At 48.1% G+C, this 12,191-nt stretch overlaps 1 long non-coding RNA gene across 1 annotated transcript; it reads left to right on the forward strand.

Annotated features, from left to right (window-relative positions):
• Positions 1 to 5,230: 5,230 nt before the first annotated feature.
• LOC306815184 lies at positions 5,231 to 11,193 on the forward strand. Its single transcript, XR_013777340.1, has 3 exons — positions 5,231 to 5,633; positions 10,828 to 10,909; positions 11,091 to 11,193. It is a non-coding gene; the product is annotated as an uncharacterized lncRNA (long non-coding RNA).
• The last annotated feature ends 998 nt before the right edge of the window (positions 11,194 to 12,191 follow it).

The following is a 12,191-nucleotide window of genomic DNA, read 5'->3' on the forward strand; positions in this document are numbered from 1 at the left end:
AAAAACGTGACTCAAGTTAACCAATTTGAAATTCAAAGGATAATTGAAAAACAAGCAATAATTTCTAGAAACTGACTTTAACAAATTTAGTTCTTTGGGCTCTAATTTATTCTTCCTCAGTGATTTGTGTTATTATACTTGCTTGAAAACTTTCTCTATTTGGCTCGATTCTTAATATTTTTTGCATACGTCCACTTTTATACTTACTTTCACTTGTGTTGCACTAAGGATTTTCTGTTTCTTCTCCTTCTGCTGTGACATATGGCTTTTTTCTAGGTTTTACCCATTTTGCAAAATCAGTAAAGTTAGTAATTGGAACACTAATTAAACATGTATGAAAAGGATCTCTTGACTTGGCTAAAGATTAACAAAGGGAATTTACTTCAGCTGTGTCAGCCTAAGTGAGCTACATTTTTTGAGGATGCTATTTTGGTGGGCTGGTTTGTTCTGTGCTCTTGATGCTGCTGGCTGTTAAAATGGACAGAAGAAAAATCACAGAAGCTTACATCTCTAGTTTAATGCTGTTCTTCATCCTTATTTGCTTCTTTGTGCCTTTTTGCTTTCTTGTGCTTTTTTGTTTTGCTGAGCTTCTTCAATTTTTACAACCGCCTTGTTCACCTCTAATTTTTAGGTCCAACTTTTCAATTTTCAGTGATCTAAAGCTTTTGCTCACACTTAATATCTTTGAGCTTTTTTTCTCTTTCTTTCACCTGAAGTTTTTTTGATTAGCCTACAATATTACAAAACAGTTTGTGCAAATTGCTCCTGATTTTCAAACAGACTTAAAGCTTCTCTACCTGTCTTATTTGAATTAACTGTTATACCTGTTACTTGTGTCAAAACTGCCTTAGCGTTGAAATCTTGAGAGTGCTGCCGTGCACAAGCTGAGCACTTTGGGAATGCTTCTCCTTTAAACAGAGTTCACTTTGAGAAGTTGAAAGAAAGAATATTTAAAGAAAATTATTTAGAATACAATACCATGATAATGGTACCATGACATGAGGCTTTTTCTTAACAAGTTACTTTTAGTTTCCAGACAGGGCTGTGTTCCGACAGTCCTGTTCCTGTTTGGGTCATGAAAGCTGCATGGTAGTTAGGAAATTTCTCTTCTGACTGGGCCTCATTTTCTTGGAGACAGTTGATGCCTGCACAATTGAATAGATGATTACTTTGAACTTGCTAATGATAGAAACACATGCACATCTTCTCTTTAAGTTAGTAAAGCAATTAGGCTTTGTTATTATACATTCAACTGAGGAATTTAATATCTAGTGAGATCAGAATCTTGCAGCAATCAGTAATAATTCAGATATAACAATTAAAAAAATTTTACTATCAGACATAATTAATTATACATGTGACATTAGATGATTACTAAGGACTAAAACACTGTACTGTCATCCCAGTGTCTGCAACAGCTGATAAACTTTAAATCGGTGAAGAATTAGATAATCACTTTTGGAAAATGATTTCTAAGCTCACTAAAAAAATATGTCTAGCTGTCATATTGGTAGGGTTAAATTGCCAAGTCAAAGCAACTCGAGTATGGTTTTGCTGCAGAAAACACCTGGGTCTGTTGGTAGTTCCCCATCCAGGCAGAGCCAGGGCGTGGCCAGAGCCCAGGCTTTAACTGGAAGAGAATTCCCTGACATATCTTTAAAAAAAAGCTAAGACTTTTAAGAACAGAAGCTGCAACTAAACACTGTAGGGTGAGACAGCAACTAAACCCATTCAGCATTCGTTTCTCTCTCAAGTTTTTCTTTAGACTTGTTTTCTTTCGCAAGAACTACAAGATCATCAGTTTAGAGGAAACTTCCAACGAAGCTCATATATCATTACTTGGAACTCTGAAAATGCTAAAAATCATGAGACAACAGAGAGGCAGCCTGGATAAAAGAGATACATATGCAATTAAAAAAGAAAGAGAAAAGATCTTGAAAATGACACGTCTCATAGATAATTACACCAGAGATGTTAAAACACATAAAAAATGCTGTCTGTGCATACAACAAATCCAATATCAACATCTTACGAGTTTGCCTATTACAAAATTGGTAAATTCACACTATACAATCAATAGTGTTAATTATCACCTAAGTAAAATAAAAGCACGCTTAAGAAAACTCAGTTAATCAGTATTAATATTAAACATAACTGGAACAAAACATTGTCTAAACTTAGTGACACTGAAACTTAATAGAAATGAAATCTAACAGAATTAACTTAATAGAACTTAGCCTTAGTTAATTTTAGCAGAACATATTTGAACTCTAAAAAAAAACACCCGTGAAGGAAGAGCTCTCTGAATAAAAATGACACAAGCATTATCTGCCTGTAAATATTGTTGGGTATATAAATTTCTAATTATTACAGTAAAAACTAATAACGTTATAACAATGCTACAGTGCACTCATATAGTTTTGAACTCTTCTAGTAAAACCGTAAAAACCACTTTAACCACTAACTGCTTTTAACTGTCCCGCCTTCTTTGTTTTTCTTTTTTGTTTTGGTTTTGGTTTTTGTTTGTTCTTGTTTTTGGGTTTTTTTTGTTTGTTTGTTTTTGTCGGGTCGGGGGGAACCGCGTCCCTCGGAGGAACATCACAGCCTGTGCCGCCGCCGAGCATCGGGCTGGAAAAAGACCTTTATCCCAGCACCATGTCTGGGGCAATGACCCCCATGCCCAGAGCTCCTTTCACCTGGCCGGGCCCCCTGCTCCCTTCTTTTGCTGCATACGCTCCAAACTAAGGGACTGAAACGGAGGATCCGACATTGTTCGCATTCCTCGGCACAGTCTAAAATGAACAAACTTTCCTCGGGACCACTCGCTCCCGAGAGCCGAACCCGGTGATCTGTGCTGGCACCGCGGCCGTGAGACCGGCACCGGCACCGCCACACGCAGCTTTTGCGGGGACATTGCTGTCTTTTCTCTTCGCCCCCGCGATCAGAAGCCGTCGGGCTTTTTTTCTCTCTCTGATTTGTCGATTGACTAAAGTTCTTAGTTAGGCTAATTTTCTCTTTCTCGGGGCAATCGCTCTGCATTTGAATATTCGTGATCTACATTTGAATGCCCGCTCTGACTGAGCTCTGGTAACTCTCTTCTTAGGGCTGCTGTTAACTCTTCAGGGGACACCATGGGACAGCCCGTAAGTTCTTCTGGCTCCGAGTCCGCGCTGTGGCTGCCCGAGACTTTCCGCAGAGCCTGCAACTCTGTCTCAGGGACCGCTGATGGTAAGAACGGAGTGACTGTCTCTTCCCTCACCAAGCACTCGTGCAAACGCAGCAAAGGCAGCCACAGGGTCACCCGGAATAAATCCTTTTCTTGACTCTATCTAAATAGTCTTTTAAAACCCTCTGGGTCGCACTTGACTGCTGTCACAGAGAGGATATGCTGGAGGATATTTAACTTTGTCCGCATTTCTTGCTTTTCTTTTGATAATAATTTCTCCATCCCTCCAGCCCCAGCTGCTCTCCTTTTCCATGGTTCTTCACTGCACTGCGCACGCTTTTCTCTTGGAGCTTTTCTCGGGAATTTCTTCGTCCCGTGCTCCTGCTGCTTTCCTCCCATCCGCTCTTCGGCATCTTCTCTCTCTTCTGCGTTCTTCGGGTTCTCTCCGGAGTCGCGCTCCGACCCCGCTGCCGTGGTCCTGCCGCGGCAGCCCAGGCTGCGCTTCTGCTTCTTCACTCTGCGGACCCCTTTCAGACACTAAGGCTAAAACACTAAGAGACACTAAGACACACTAAGTCTAAAAAGTTTCGGCTCGCTTCATGCACCATGTGTACAGTTTACCACATCGCCAAGGTCACCAAATGCAGGAAGAAACTGAACTTCTGAACAGCAAATCAATGTGATTTTTGCAGAAGCCAATTTATTGTTTACAATTGACCCCAATTATACATTTCTAGAACCATCACCCACATGGGAACACACTTTACAATTAGTAATTTTAGAATATGAATCCACCCCTTCAACCCCCCAAAAGTCTGTCATTGGTGGTCTTCACAATCTTCACTGTCCCCTGCAATCTTGAATCTTCTAATCTTGGTATTTGATGTTTTCAACGTCTTCTCTCCCGATTTAGCACAGTTGATGTTCCAGCGTCCTTGGGGGGTTTCAAACAAGTTATGGAAAAACTCCCGAACCTTTCTCATGCTGTGCACCTGCTGTAAACACTGATCTAAACTGAGAAATACACAAAGACAGCGAGTGTGTGAAAGGGATGTGAGAACTAACAGCAAAATGTGCAGCAATAAGTGACCAGCAAAACACAGCAGCTCAATATGGTTTATTGGCTGGGGCACACACACACACACAGACATGTCCAGCGGGCTCCAAACCCCATTCAGCACTGCAACAGCCAGGGGGAACTCAGGGTCACTAAAGGAGAATTTTCAGGTTCTTAAATGGTATTTCTGGGAAATTTGGGCTCTCCCCAGGGAAATCTTGGAATCCCTCTAAGGAATTTTGTGGTTCCTATAGAAAATTTTTGGGAATGGTCCTTAAAGGGAATTTGGGGGGGTCTCATGGGAATTTTGCTATTCTCATAAGGAAATTATGGGGTAAGTAAAGGGAATTTTGCTGTGTTTGTAGGGAATTTCGGGGCCTATATTGAGAATTTTGAGAATTATGGGGTCTGCAACAGGAAGTTTATTTTTTTAACTTTGTATCCAAACATGGGAATTTTAAAGTTTCTATTAGAATTTTTGCAATGTTGGGGTCCTCAAATGAAATTTTGAAGGATCCCATAGAGGATTTTTGGGATTTTTGGTATCTCTATAAAAAAACTGGTCAAACATGGGAAGTTTAGTTTCTCTAGAGGAAATTTGTAGAATGTCATAAGGGAATATTTGGGAATTCAGTGTCCAAAAGTGGGAATTTGGGGGGAGGGTGAGGGATTTTGGGTGCTGAAATTAAGAAGTGAACAGCTGGCATGAACCCTATGAGACCCAGGGCTCTGATTTTAGAGTGATTTTGGCTCCCTTGGGGGGTTTCAGGCCAGTTTGGGTATGTCTAAGTCCATTTGGGTGATTTTAGGAAAAAATGGGCACTTCCAGGGTTGATTTTCCGGCCATCGGGGAGATTGAAGGGTGATTTTGGGCCAGTTGTGTTGGTTTTTAATCAGTTTTGAAAATTTTAGACCCTTTGGTTAGAGTTTAAGCCCATTTGGCTGATTTTATGCCAAACCATGTGAGGATACAGGGTGGATTTATGGATCTTTGTTTCTAAGCTAAACCTGATCAATTCTCAGACCAATTTTAGGACCTGTTAGATGATGTTAGGGCCATTTGCATGATTTTAGACCCCTTTGTGTGAATGTGTGCATTTGAGGCCCTTTATTGGTGATTTGAGGCCAAACCAGATCCTTTTAGGACTGCTCGGTGCTTTGGCCCCGCCCCTTTCCTCTCACAGTTCCTGCCCTTCCCTTGACCCCGCCCCTTTCCCCTCACAGTTCCCGTCTTTCCCTTGACCCATCCCCTCCCAGTTCGGGGTTTGGAACGGGGGAGGAGGAGGAGGAGGGAGGGAGGAAGAGGCGCAGCGGCAGCAGAAGCAGGAGGAGACAAGGAGCAATTTGAGCGCGAGCCCAGAGCTGCCTGAACTCGTAGCCCCCCCGGGACCATCGCCCCCCATCCCGCAGGTGCCCAAGGAGGGGAGCTCGCCCCCAATATCCCGGGTGGGGTCCCTGGGTTTGGAGGTTTTCGGGGGGATGTTTGGATCTTGCCGGGCTCTAGGGGCGCAGATGCCCCTCGGGGGGACATCGGGGGGTCCCCGGGAGGTGTTTTTGGGGGTGCTGGTGGGTGTGGGCAGAGCCCCGGCGGGGGCGGGGGGATGCGAGTCCCCCCTCGGTGGGGGTTGGGCTTCCCGGGCCGGGCCCTGCGAGCTCTGCCGGGGCCCCGTGGGGAGCGCACGGGAGCAGCGGGATCGGTGGCGGGACAGCGGTTTGGGAGAGCCCCGGGAGAGGCGCGGCTTCCCTGAGCGGGAGCACAGAGAGAGGAGAGCCCCAGAAGGGCAAAGCGGGGAGCCTGAGAGGGGGGGACCCCTGGCATTGCCGGGACCCTGGTGGGGGTTGCTGGGGCTGGAGGGGCGGCACGGCCGGGAAAGGGGTTCGGGGCTCCCGGTGCCGCCAGTGGCTGCTCCCAGCGTGAGCCCAGTTGCTCCACGCGTGTGCTTCCAGTTTTCTCGGCACTCCCAGGATGAGCCCTGTCACTCCCAGGCATTCCCCATTATGATGGAATTTGCCCCCAGCACGGTCCCAGTTGCTCTCAGTTCCTCCCACGGTCACCGAAAATGAGAGAAAGAAACCAAAGCACCCAACAACAATTTTAGAGAGTCATGGCATAACTTTATTATCTGGGGAGGATGTTGTGGCCAGGATGTACCACAGAAATCATCTCATCCACACATAACCCATGTGTACAGAGAGAATCATTCCATGACTCTCATTTTTAGGAGATTTTTGTGATCTTTTATCCAGTCAGTACTCATAGAAATTAATTGGGTCAGTGTTCATTGGTCTCAACTTGCAAACACTCAATTCCTAGTATTTGGTCTCCTTTTGGATCCGGATTTGTTCCTTTCTGATGTTAATTAGATCTTCCATCCCTCATTTTCTTATTAGTCCTTTCAGAGATGTCTGCAGCTGTGCCAGAGGCAGAGTCTGGGGTGGATGTTCCTTGGTGGCCACTGATGGCCCTTGAGCATTCCAGCTGCTTCCAGTGTGTTGATGTGTTGAGTTCATCTGGCCCCTCCTTATGCAGCAATGCCCTGGAAAGAAAATTACATTTAGGGCAAAGGCAAAGAAAACCCCTTGATTAAACTTATAGAAAAAATTTTAAACGGATATGTTTTCCAACACCACTTTGGTCCAGTATGTTCCCAGTTCTCCTAGCACAGTCCCAGTCACTCCCAGTACTATCCCAGTATGAATCCAGTCTTTGCCAGCACAGCGCCACTGACTCAGACTCTCCCCCAGTTGCCCCAGCATGGTCCCAGTTTTCCCCCCAGCACATTTCCACTTGCTCCCACTTAGGTCTCAGTCACCACCCCTATGGTCTCAGATACTCCCAGTATATCCCAGTTGCCCTGAACCATCTCATAGTCATTTCTAGGCACTCCCAGTTACCTCAGTGTGGTTCACTTGCCCCCAGTTTTATCTCAGTTCCTCCCAGTTCCTCCCAGTGTGTGGGCATTTGTTTCCCAGCATGGACCCTATAGCTCCCAAGGACCCCCAGTTGGGCTCCAATCACACACACTCTAATCCAACTCTCAGTATGATCCCATTATGATCCCAGTCACTTGCAAGCTGATTTTAGTCACTCACAGCCTGATTCCAGTGGTCCCCAGTGTGACCCCAGTTGCTCCCTGTCAATGCCAGCATGACCCCAGTAGCCTCCAGTATAATCCCTGTCACTCCCAGTATATCCCAGTCACCCCCAGCATGCTCTTAGTCACTCTCATTCCTTCCCAGTTGCTTTCAGCCTGATTCCAGTTGTTGACAGCCATTCCCAGTCCATCCCAGTATGATTCCAGTCACGCTCAGTGTGATCCCAGTCTCACCCAGCATGGACCCAGCTGCTCTCCCTGTGATCCCAGGATGATCAGAGTTGCTGCCAGAACAGTTCCAGTTGTTCCCAGTTCCTACCAAGATGATCCCTAGAATGGCCCCAGCCTCTCTCAACATTGTCCTGCTATCTCCCAGTTGCCCACAGAGTGGTTCCAGTCCCCCCAGTGTGATTACAGACACTCTCATTATATCCCTGTTGCTCCAGTAAAGTTCCAGTTACCTCAGAATGATGCCAGTCTTTCCCTGTTATTCCCAGTTGTCTCCAGCCTGATCCCAGTTTCTGTCAGTGTCCCATACTCCCAGTTGTTCCCAGTATGATCTCTGTTCTGGCCTCAGTCCCCCCAGCATGGTTCCAGTACCTTGCAGTTGATCCCACTTGCTCCCAATGTGTCCACATTTTCCTCCCAACATTGGCCCAGTAGCTCCCAGTAACCCCCAGTCAGGTTCCATTCCCACCCTCTGTAATTCCAATGGCTCCAAGGATGATCCCAGTAGGACCTATAGTCACCCCCAGTATGGTTCCAGTCATTTCCAGTGTGACCCCAGTCACTCCCAGATTCTCCCATTATTCTTCTAATCATGCCCAGAGTGAATCCCAGTCAATCCCAGTATGGCTCTAGATGTGACCAGCCCTTCTCCATCATTCCCAGTCTGATTGCAGTATGATCCCAGTCATTCTCAGATATTCCCAGTACTATTCCAGTCACTCCCAGTATGGTTCCAGATGTAACCAGCCCTTCTCCATCATTCCCAGTCTGATTGCAGTATGATCCCAGTCATTCTCAGATATTCCCAGTATTATTCCAGTCACTCCCAGTATGATCCCAGCTAGTTCCAGTAGGATCCCAGTATGACTCTGTCATGGGCACAGCTGTTCCCATTATCATCCCATGTGGTTCCAGTTGCTCCCGTTTCCCCTCATTGTGGTTTCAGTCTCCCAGAGCATCCCAGTTGCCGCCAGCATGTTCCCAGTCACTCCCAGTTGTCCTCAGCTGCTTCCAGACTGTTCCCAGTTGCTCACAGCCTCTCCCAATCACCCTCAATGCAGTTCAAGTTGCTGCCAGTATGATCCAGTATGATCCCAGTCCTTCTGAGCATGGTTCCAGTTCCTCCCAGTGTGATCCCAGCTACCCCCAATTGCCTCTAGCACAGTCCCAGTCCCTCCATAGATGATCCCAGTACCTCTCAGCATGGTTCCAGTCATGCCCAGTGGCCCCCAGTATAGAGTAGTAGCTCCCACTTGTGGAAACTGCTGCTGGGGGTTCTTTCTGACCCCCAGGTGCTCTAGAGGCACCAGACTTCCAGATGCTCTACAGGCACCTATCTCTGGAGCTCTTAGGCTCCTAGTTCATTGGGTAATCCTAAAATAAGCAAAGCAGCTAATAGTTAAAATGGTTATTTATTACAAAGCACCTCTTATTACAAAGCACATTAGTCTCAACAGGCAGTAGCAAAAGCAATGGCAAGCAATGGCAAAAGCAGCAGCAATAAGCAAATGGCTAGAAGCCAGAATGGCTAAAGCAAGTGGCCAGAAGCTGAGTAGCTAAAAGCAACAACTCTCCGAATACATACTGTTATATAGGGTTTTCCCCAGAAGCTAAGATGCAAGCTCAGACCACTATTCTTGAACCTATTAGAATCCTGGTTTCTGAGCTCACCAGGTTACGTATAACAGGATGCAAACACTCAATTGTGTTCTATCTAAGAAATGTCAGCAATATTCTTACTATAACTCAGTTATGTCTTAAGTCCTGTATACAACTGCAGGCCTGGAGCCTCTACTGAAGATACCAAAATCTTTGCCTTTGAAAGAAAATGAAAAGTGTTTTAGGGCAAAGGCAAACAAAACCCCTTGATTAAACTTATAGAAAAATTTTTAAATGGATAGGTTGTCCAACACAACTTCGGTCTAGCATGTTCCCAGTTCTCCCAACTGCTGCTACCACAGTCCCAGTCACTCCCAGTTAGGTCCCAGTCACCACCCATATGGTCTCAGACACTACCAGTATATCCCAGTTGCCCTGAACAATTTTATAGCCATTTTCAGGCACTCAAAGATACCTCAGTGTCCGAGTTTAGGACAAATTTGGGGAAAGACCTCCAAAGGACCGCCCCCCGCCCCCGCCCCCCCCACCCCAATTCCTTCCTTCACTGGGCTCGGAAAGAATTTTCTTCAGGGGAAAGTGGAAAAAACTTATTTATTAACAAAAACACAAGAGAAACACTTCCCAGCACAGACCCAGATGACCAAAAAAAATTTCACTGAGAGAGAGAGGGACGAACTCGGTTGATCTTCGCTGGGAAGGGCGGCAGAGCTTCTTTGGCAGACTTCCAGAGGCAGTCTCTGAGGTTCAGATCCGTCTCCTCTGGAGCCAGTGCAAATCTTCGGGATGAGGAGAAGAAGGGAGAGAGGGAGGGGGCAGCCATGGTAGCCAGCAGGGTAGCAAGCTGGGGGCAGCAAGAAGCGAGCCGGGGGCCAGCAGAAGCAGCAGCCGAGCTAAGCAGCCCGGGGGAGGGGCCGCCGGCAGCTCCATGGCGGGGGCAGGGAGAGGAGCTAGTCATAACATCAACCCAGGACACTCAGGTTGGTTCACTTGTCCCCAGTTTTATCCCAGTCACCTTTAGAAGAGTCCCTGTGCCTCTCAGTATCATTAGTTTTATTTTTTTTTGGGGAGGGGGAATGTTTGGAGAATGCAGGACTGAAAAGCTGAGCAGAAAATGCCCCTTGGGGAGACACTGGGGGTCCCAGTGGCGACTGCCAGAAGAGGCAGCCTGGAGGAGCAGAGCCCTGTGTCCCCCAGGACCCCAAAGTGGGGAGCCCAAAGAGGGGGGAGCACCACTACTGGCAGGACCCTCAACAGCCTGGAGAGGGGCAGGGGGGACTCCTTGGACCCCCAGCACCCCAAAGCAGAGAATAAGGGGACAAGGGACCCTGGGATCCCAAAATCCCACAGCATCCCTAAATGGGGAGAGGGAAGAGAGGAGAGCTTTTCAGATTCCTGTGACTCCCAGCAGCCTGGGGAGGGCGGGCACCGAGTAGATGGGGGACCCCCAATAGGAGCGTGACCCCCAGCAGCTGGGACGGGGACCTCTTGAACACCAAAGGGGAGGGACCTTTCCCAGGAATTCCTGGGAGGCATTTTCTGGGCTGAGTGTTGGTGTTTGGGAGGTTTTCATGGACCTCGGATGCCCGGGGACTTCTAGAGATGGACTTGGGCAGGAGGAACCTCCAAGACAACACTCTCATCACATGTTTTCTCCAAACCAGGATTTCCCATTCCCAACCCTTGGCCTGATGGAGGTGGAGGAGGCTGTGAGAAAGAGGAAGATGGTCCAGGAGCCCCAAGCAGGTGAGGAGGAAGTCAGTGCCCCTTTCCCCCCTCTGTCCTGCTCCATCTCCCAGCCCAGCATGGCCCTGTCTTCAGGATAACCCCAGCTGCCAACGCTGTCCTGCCGGGGATACACTGGGGAGATCTCCTTCCCCTTCCCCCTAGCACGGAGGCAAATCCCAACCTCTCCTTCCTCGCCCAGACAAGGAGCTGAGCACGGAGACCAGGGAGGACAAATCCCTGCGGCAGAACCTCATGGAAGAGGCCGTTTGCAGCGGCTCCACGGTGCAGGAATCCAAAGGGGAAGAAAAAACCGCGGCGATCCTGCACCAGGAGGGGCTGCAAAAGCAGATCACCGGAATCTGAAGAGGAAAGACCCAGCCTGGGCTGGGCAGGCGGCCAGAGATGGAGCCAGAGCTCAAACCTCATGGTCCATGAGCAGCCTTGTAATGGGGAGAAGCCCCACAAGTGCTCAGAGTGTGGGATGAGCTTCAGATGGAGGTCCAGCCTGATCCATCACCAGAGGATCCACACTCGGGAGCATCCCTACGAGTGTGAGGAGTGTGGGAAGAGGTTTCGCACCAGAGGCCAATCTCCTCCTGCACCAGCGCACGCACACAGACGAGAGAAGCCCTTCCTGTGCCCTGACTGCGGGGAAGAGCTTCCAATGAAACTCCAGCCTTTACAAACCACCGGCGCATCCACACTGGGGAAAAACCCCACTGGTGTGAGGGATGTGGGAAGACCTTCAGCCACAGCTCCAAGCTGATCTGCCACCAGAGGATCCACACAGGGGAGAGGCCCTACAAGTGTGAGGAGAGTGGGAAGGGCTTCAGGTGGTGTTTGGAACTGATCCGCAACCAGAGGATCCACACTGGGGAAAGGCCCTACAAGTGTGGGGACTGTGGGAAGGGCTTCAGTCACCGTTCCAACCTAATCATTCACCAAAGGATCCACACTGGGGAGAGGCCCTATGAGTGTTCTTTGTGTAGGGAGGGGTTTCCCACCTGCTCCAAGTTCTTCAAACACTACCAGACACACACAGGGGAGCGTCCCTACGAGTGTGGGAAGTGTGGGAGGAGGTTTCGCACCAGAGGCAATCTCCTCCTGCACCAGCGCACGCACACAGATGAGAAGCTGTACCGCTGTGCCGACTGCGGGAAGGGCTTCAGACAAAACTCCAATCTCACCAACCACCGGTGCATCCACACTGGGGAAAAACCGCACAAGTGTGAGTGTGGGAAGAGCTCCAGCCACAGCTCCAAGCTGATCTGCCACCAGAGGATCTACACAGGGCAGAAGC

Source organism: Erithacus rubecula, assembly GCF_903797595.1.
Source record: "Erithacus rubecula genome assembly, contig: scaffold_105_arrow_ctg1, whole genome shotgun sequence".
In the NCBI taxonomy this organism is placed as follows: domain Eukaryota; kingdom Metazoa; phylum Chordata; class Aves; order Passeriformes; family Muscicapidae; genus Erithacus; species Erithacus rubecula.